Genomic DNA, 7839 nt, shown 5'->3' with positions numbered 1-7839 from the left:
TCTCTAATCTGCAGTTAACGAAAAAAATGAGTATTTAGTTAACTATAATTAACTGAAAGTTTTTCAAAAGAACTTCCCTCGACAAATAAATCCTTAAAATATGTAATGCCCAATCTATACCACTCATTAAAAGTTACATCAATCATAGAAGGTTTAAATAAATAATTAAAAATTAGGACAAGAGAGAGAAAATCACATTAAACCAAAATATTTTCTAAATCAGAGGTTTTCAGACTGTCCCAAACTCATATTCCACCTTAAGCAATCCCTATGCTATAAATGCTCTGTGATTAGTAAGGGATTGCTTAAGGTGGTATATGAGTGGAAAGAAAACATTTTAAAACCACTGTTTTATTTGTACCTAATTTACTCATTGTGTACACAATTTCAGAACTCCAAAGGAAATGGGTCAATGACAATTTTTCTCAAGCAAAATATTTCAGTAGCTATTAAGTCTCGAGCAGTGATTCTCAACCTTCGCTTCCTACTCACTCACCGCCTTAGGCAATCCCTTACTAATCACAGAGCACTGATGGCATAGGGATTACTTAAAGTGACATGAGAGGTTGGGGAGAAGTTTGAAAACCACAGTTCTAAATTGTATTCATGTCCTCAAAATATGTTTAACCACTGAATTATTAGTTAATTTTCTTTTAAAGATAGAGGAAGTGAGGCCACAAGAAGAGAGATGAGACAAAATTTTGTAACAGAATTAGATTCCAAAGAGACCTATATTGGACAGTCTTCACAATTCATAATAGTATAACCACAATGTAAGGTTTTGTATATTGACAACCCCAGAATAACCCCTAAAGTTTGGTAAGGTTAAATCTCCATTTTTAAAAAGTTTTTGAAAATGGACTTTATTTAGGGTAGGATGTTTATTCTTCCATTTATAAGAAGATAATATTGAGTCAAGGGAATTAAAAAAACAGGAATAAAAGCAGGAAATAGCTGAAAAAACTATAAAAATTTAGGTAATATATTCATTTTAATCGAGTTGATTCAACCAACCAGTGATAAAGAAAATGACAACCAATTAGTTAGAGCCCCTTTCATTTGTTTGATTAAGGTGAAAAAGTTTTTCTCTGAATAAGTTTTTATGTTTTTTAGTAATTCTTACACCTAAGTAGACAAATTGATTTTTTACAATTTAAAAAGGAACGTCAGTATTTATTGGTATTTATTGAATAAAATTATTCAAAGGATAAAGTTCACTGTTATGAAGATTTAACTGATAATCTGAAAATTGACTGAAATGGGAAAATAAAGAAAGCATAGAAGGCAATGAGATCTGAAGATTAGAAATGAAAAGCAATAAATCAACAGCATAAAGTTAAACTTTGTGGGCTGTTCCCTTCTTTAAAATATCTGTAATATCCTTAGATCCTCAAAAGGTTCTAAAGCCAAGTAAAAAAAAATAGACCAAGGGCATCCATGTCTGGTTCCGTGCTGAACTCTAAATGGTTTAGAAATCTGAAAATTAGTAAGAACACAGGCAGAAGGGGATAAATATAGTAACTTAATCTATTGATTAAAGCTAGCCTAAAAATTAAAATGTTCTAAATTCTTAAATAAATAATTTTATTCTACCTGATCAAATACCTTCTCTTCTTCTTTGGCTTGGCTTCGCGGACGAAGATTTATGGAAGGGGTAAATGTCCACGTCAGCTGCAGGCTTGTTTGTGGCTGACAAGTCCGATGCGGGACAGGCAGACACGGTTGCAGCGGTTGCAGGGGAAAATTGGTTGGTTGGGGTTGGGTGTTGGGTGTTGGGTGTTGATTTCACACATCCTGGAACCTCCTTAGAAGGAGAGAATATAATATTTAATAAAGGCCATATTGTATATTGAAATGGGAGTACTGATTTTTAATAAATCCAGTCTGATCATCAAATATGAGAGGTGAAATATTTTTAAGTCAACGAGCCAAAGATTTAGATAGAGTTTTAGTGTCAACATTGAGTAAAGAACTCCATTAGTGGACTTGGGGTTGGATAAGTTTCAGACAGCGTTTATTTGTCTAACATTGACAGTTGCTTGCAAATGTATTGCTGTGGCCTGGAAAGATGAAGCAGAGTTAAATGTAGCCCGATGGCATAATGAGTTGAAGTCATGTATGTATATGGATAAAATAACATATAAAGCATATAATAATTATGATTTTTTTTGTTAAGATGCGGACACCGTATATGAAGAATATGAATTTAGTAATATCGTAAATTATTGAATGTTTTTGTTTAATTTTAATTATTTTTAATCTGTTGTGGGAAGGGGGAGGGGATGGGTTTGTTTAAAAAAAATATTTAAAAAAACATCGATTAAAGAAATTGGCCTATAAGAAAAGCATTCAGCTGGATTTTAATTCTTTTTAAGAATTATTAAGATCAAAGCCTCATAAAAAGACTGTGAAAACTTGGCCAAGTTTAAAAGAATCTGAAAGAACAGAATATAAATAAGGAGTAAGTAATGAGGAAGAAACATTATAAACTTCTCCAGGAAATCCATCAGGAACTGATGATTTTCCAGAGTGTAGGGAACATAGAGTCTCGACAATTTCTTTATGGGAAATAGATTGATCCAATTGTTTTTGATTAACAGCAAATAATACAGGAATATTCAACTTATCTAAAAAGTTATTCATTACAATATTTTTGTTAGGATTATCAGAATTGTACAGTTCAGAATAAAATTATTTAAAAGTGTTATTTATTTCTAAATAATGAATTGTCATATCACCATTAACTTTACAATTTTCCTTAATTTGATGTTGAGCTGCTAAGGCATTTAATTGATTAGCCAGTAGTTCACCTGTTTTATCTCCATAGATATAAAATTGGATTTTTTTCTTTTAAAAGTTGGCTTTCAGATGGATATTTTAAAAGAATATAAATATTTAGCTTTAATTTCAATACATCATTTATGTGGAGCAGGATCTGACGCCAGGGCATATCTTTCAGTTGATTAGCTAAGTCAATTTTCTCTTGATTAAACTTTTTTCGTAAAGCTGGCTGTGTAAGAAATGATTTGTCCCCTAATTAAAACCTAAAAAGTGTCCCATACAATAAGACTAGAAGTCTTTTCATGGTATTTTGTTTTCAATAAAGAAAGTAATTTGTTCCTCCAAGAACTTTAAAAATTCCTTATCAGATAGTAAATATGAAATGAAACACCAACGTCTATTTATTGGAGAAGACCAGGAATAGTAGCAGAGGAACATGATCAGAAATAACTATAATTTTGTATTCTTATGAATGAGATAATGGGATCATTTGACTGTCAATAAAAAATAGTAAATCCGTGAATATGTGTGATGAACAGAAGAAAAATAAAATAACTACTGGATGAAAAAAATCCCAGACATCAATAATACTACATTTTAATTGAAAAAGGATTTAATGAATAAAGCTGATATTTAAAAAGTGACTAGTTTAGGAGAAGAATGATCTAAAACTGGGTCAAACCAGCAATTAAAGTCTCCTCCCCATCACTAATAAGTAATGACTTAAATCAGGTAAGAATGAAAAAAAAGTTAAGAAAATCCAGGGTCATCCACATTTGGAGCATAGACATTAGCACACACCACCAATTTATTAAATAATTTCCCTGTTACAATAACAAAATGACCATTTGTGTCAAAGGCAACATTATGTCAAACAAACTGTGACAGAATATTTAGGAATATTTTTGGGAGATAAATTGGAAAAGATAGTGCAGGTTACATATACACATTTTAAAACAGATCTTATTTGAAAATACAGGTACACAATCCTTTATCTGTATATCTAAAATCCGGAAAGCTTGTTGCTGGTACAACAGAGGGAGAAAGAGAGAGAGAGAGAGAGAGAGAGAGAGAAAGAGAGATATGGGAGGATGACTCGGGTGGCCGGGGGGAGAGAGAGAGATGGCAGCGTGACTCAGGTGGGCCGTAATTAACTGAAAGTTTTTCAAAAGAAGCAAGACTTCCCTTAACTCAGGTGGGTGGAGTGAAAGAGACGGCAGCACAATTCGGGTGGGCAGGGGGGAGAGAGACAACAGCGCAACTCAGGTGGGTGGGGGGTCGAGATGGTAGCATGACTTGAATGGGCAAGGGGGAGAGAGAAGCCAGCAAAACTGGATGGGGGTGGATATGGAAGCACAATTAGGGTGGGCTTAAATCTGGGGCAGCTGGAGTTTGTTCTGATATCCGGAAAAATTTGAAATTCGGAACACACTGTCCTCCAAGGGTTCTGGATAAAGGATTGTGTACCTGTTCTGGAGAATTCTTATTATGAGTGACAGAAACTGTGGAAATAAATGGGCTTTTGGGCAGTTGGAGAGTCTCAAGGAGAGAGGGAGATTGAACAGTGTCAGCCAGGAGAAGCCTGTTGGAACTGAAACAGAAGCTCCAGAGTGGAGGATGGTCTACTCTTGTGTGTCCTGCAAGAGGAGAAAATGAGCTGTCTGGTGTTTCCCTTGGAATAAGTGGAATAGAAAGTAACTCTGTAGTAGCCTGAAAGAAGGAGGTTATCATCTGGAGAACCCTGATGGGGCAAGTTTCATCAGTGAGACATTGAGGTGACTAATGGTGGTACCTCAGTTGTGGTAATCCTGGAACAACAAATCTCTCTCTGCAAACCTACAAGAACCTTCCCGAGCGGTAACCATTTACCTTTTGAGCACCAAAGCCTGGTGAACTTTATACATGTTAAAATCTGTGCACAGTATTAGAATTGCCTGCAACCAGAGAACTTGGAAGAATGAGAAGTGAGATTGGACTGTGAATTAAAGAACTTTTCTAAACTTACCACACACATTACACACATGTGCGCTTAGAATTAGAAGGGGGATAAATTAGGTTATGTTAAGTAAGTTAATAAAAATAGATTTAAGTTAAAGTTTGATATTGTTTTCATGTCTAAAGATAATTAAAAGAATTTTTTGTTTAAGTAACCATTTGTCATGGTGAATGTCCATTGCTGCTGGATTTTGGGGCCCTTTGAGCTCATAACAAAAAGAAATTGTATGATCTATAAAGATGATGGCCCTCTGGATTTAGCCTGGAATGAAAAGTGATACCTCAGCCCATTTCACCATCTGAAAAGGTATATGTTATCACTTTTGCATATTTGAGTTTCTTGCAGAAATATAATGAGAACCTTCAATTTTTTAACATAAGCAAAAATCTTATTTCGTTTTACAGGGTGATTCAAACCATTATCACTAAAAGTAATTAAGTTAATAATTTAACTCATTTTAAATACTTTAAAAATTTATGAAAACTAGCAAGTAAAAAACTAATTTCAATTAGATTTAACAGAAGTTGAAAATAAGCTAACTAAAAGCAGATTTATTTCTTTCATGGCCAAAACAGCGTCCAGGAAAGAGTTAACCTCAACTTCATTCTCCCATTCCCCCACTTCCAACCAGAAAGGTTGCCAATAACTAATCTACCCATCCCCCACCCCCCAAATTCCTGCTGGCTAAACTCCAATTTTATAATGAAAACTAAGAGGTGTTCCAAACGAGACAAAATATTTCGACTGCCATTCAAGTCAAGGTCATATTTTCACCAAACTGAGACCAAATTTTACACTATTGAAAGCAAAAAAAATCATAAATGAAAAATACACAAATTAAAATATTGATTTAAATGGTTAAAACAGAATCAGTAAGCTAAACATTTGTAAAGTAATTAATTAAAAGAAAGTACAGTGTCAAAATATTTCCCTTGGTGGGTGAATCCAGCGCAAGAGGGCACAATCTTAGGCTTAAAATGGAGGCCTCGATGGAGGCGATATTCAGAATTAGAAACAGAATCAGAATTTAATGTCATGAACAAGTCACAAAGTTTGGTGTTTTTGCGGCAGCGACACAGGGCAAACATTCATATTATGAACTATCTTAAAAACATTAATATATATAAAAAAATAAAATAAAAGTGGATGAAAAGTAAGGCAGAATCTTTGGTTCATTGATTATTCAGGAATCTGATGGCAGCGGGGAGGAAGCTGTCCCTGTGCCGCAGAGTGCTCGTCTTTAGGCTCCTGCACCTTATTCCTGATAGTAGCAGAGTGAAGTGGGTGGTGGGGGTGTTTGAGGATAGAGGTTGCTTTTTTAAGACACCACCTCATGTAGACATCCTCGATGGGGTTAAGTCTGGTGCTTCTATCGCTTCTCATCCTTTTGGCTAAGATCAAGTGTAGTATCTGTTCTTATCAGATTATGTCTGGAGCCTGTGATGTTGCAGGCCAAGTTAATAACCCTCTGGAGATTTTTCTTGTCCTGGGGTTTTGTGTCTCCATACCAGGCAGTGATGCAACCAGCCAGAATGCTCTCCATGGTACATCTGTGGAAGTTTTCAAGAGTCTTGGGTGACGTAACAAATCTCCTCAAGCACCTCACCAAGTATAGCCGCTGGCGAGCCTTCTTCATGATTGCATCAACGTGGAGGCTCCAGGACAAATTATCGGAGATGTTGACACCCAGGAAACTGAAGTTCTTGACCCTGTCCACTACTGAGCCCTCGATGAGGACTGGGTCATGTTCCCCTGACTCCCGCCTGGAGTCCTCAATCATCCCCTGGGTTTTGCTAACATTAAGCAGAAGGTTTTTGATGTAAAACCCCAGAAAGAGCTGATCTAGCTCCCTCCTGTATGCTTTCTCATTGCCGAGGTCTTCGATGAAGCAATATTCCAGTCTGCATCCAGCCACTCCGATGGTTGTTTGCTGTGATAAGTTGCCCTACATTCTCAACTCTGTGGTTTCTTGCAATCCTGGGCAGGGCAGTTCCCACACCAAGCTGTTGTGCACCTGGGCAGGACTCTATATGGTGCATCAGCAAAAGTTGATAAGAGACCTCAATTGTCCTGCCCTTCCTTAAATCTGCAGCTCTGACATATTTTTTTGACAAGTGTAGCATCTCTTGCAGTCGCAGGGGTTGGTGTCAAGGGGGCGACTGGAGGAGACGGAGGGAGCAGCCCCTGCAGAAGCTGGAGAGGGGAAGAATACGTGTCCAGTGGTGGGATCTCATAGTAGTTAGCGGAAATGGTGGAGGAGGATATTTGGATGGGGAGGCTGGTGGAGCACACCTCCTCCCTCACCACCAATTCGAGGCTGCAAACAGTCCTTCCAAGTGAAGCAATGCTTCACTTGTGAATCTGGAGGGGTCATCTACTGCATCCGGTGCTCCCGCTGTGGTCTCCTCGAAATCGGAGTGGCTGGACGCAGACTGGAAGGTGGCTTCATTGAACACCTCAGCTCTTGCTGTTGAAACAACATCGATCTCCCAGTGGCCACCCACTTCGATTTCCCACCCTATTCCTTCATTGACAAGTCCGTGGTCTCATGCACTGCCAGCCTCACAAATTGGAGGAACAACACTTCATCTTCCGTCTGGGCAAACTCCAACTAGATGGTATCAACATCCATCTCCAGTTACCCTTAGAAACAACTTCCAATCATCTTACTGCCATCTCCTTTCCTCTAGCTCGGTCTCTCCCACTCTCTCTTCCCTTTCCCCTCTGCCTCCTTTCACAGAGACAAAATCAATTTACACCAGTCCTCATCATATCCATTTAGCACCTTTTGTCTGTTTTTTTTTAATCTGGTCCCCTCCCCCTCCCATTCTTCTCCCTTTCTTATCCCCAGCCTTTAATTCAGACGCCTGACCTTTATTATTGAGGAAGGTCTCAGGGCCGACACTTCAGTAATCTATCTGTACAACCGAAGGCCCGCAGAGTTCCCCCAGCATTTCTGTGATTTGACAACTGCTGCAGCGTCTGCAGACTTCCGTGTTTTATGCCAGATCAGTAGTGGCCTCAATCTCTCTTGCACATGTCTCTGCCGAGAGAGCTGAGAC

The 7839-nt window shown here is 37.7% G+C and overlaps 1 non-coding gene across 1 annotated transcript; it reads left to right on the top strand.

Moving 5' to 3' along the window:
* The first annotated feature begins 6148 nt into the window (after positions 1–6148).
* Positions 6149–6330, top strand: LOC138740186 (U2 spliceosomal RNA). Its single transcript, XR_011342729.1, has one exon. It is a non-coding gene; the product is annotated as a U2 spliceosomal RNA (small nuclear RNA).
* Positions 6331–7839: the final 1509 nt, after the last annotated feature.

Source organism: Narcine bancroftii, chromosome 7 (genome assembly GCF_036971445.1).
Source record: "Narcine bancroftii isolate sNarBan1 chromosome 7, sNarBan1.hap1, whole genome shotgun sequence".
Classification (NCBI taxonomy): Eukaryota; Metazoa; Chordata; class Chondrichthyes; order Torpediniformes; family Narcinidae; genus Narcine; species Narcine bancroftii.
This window is presented reverse-complemented; position numbering and strand designations above follow the sequence as displayed.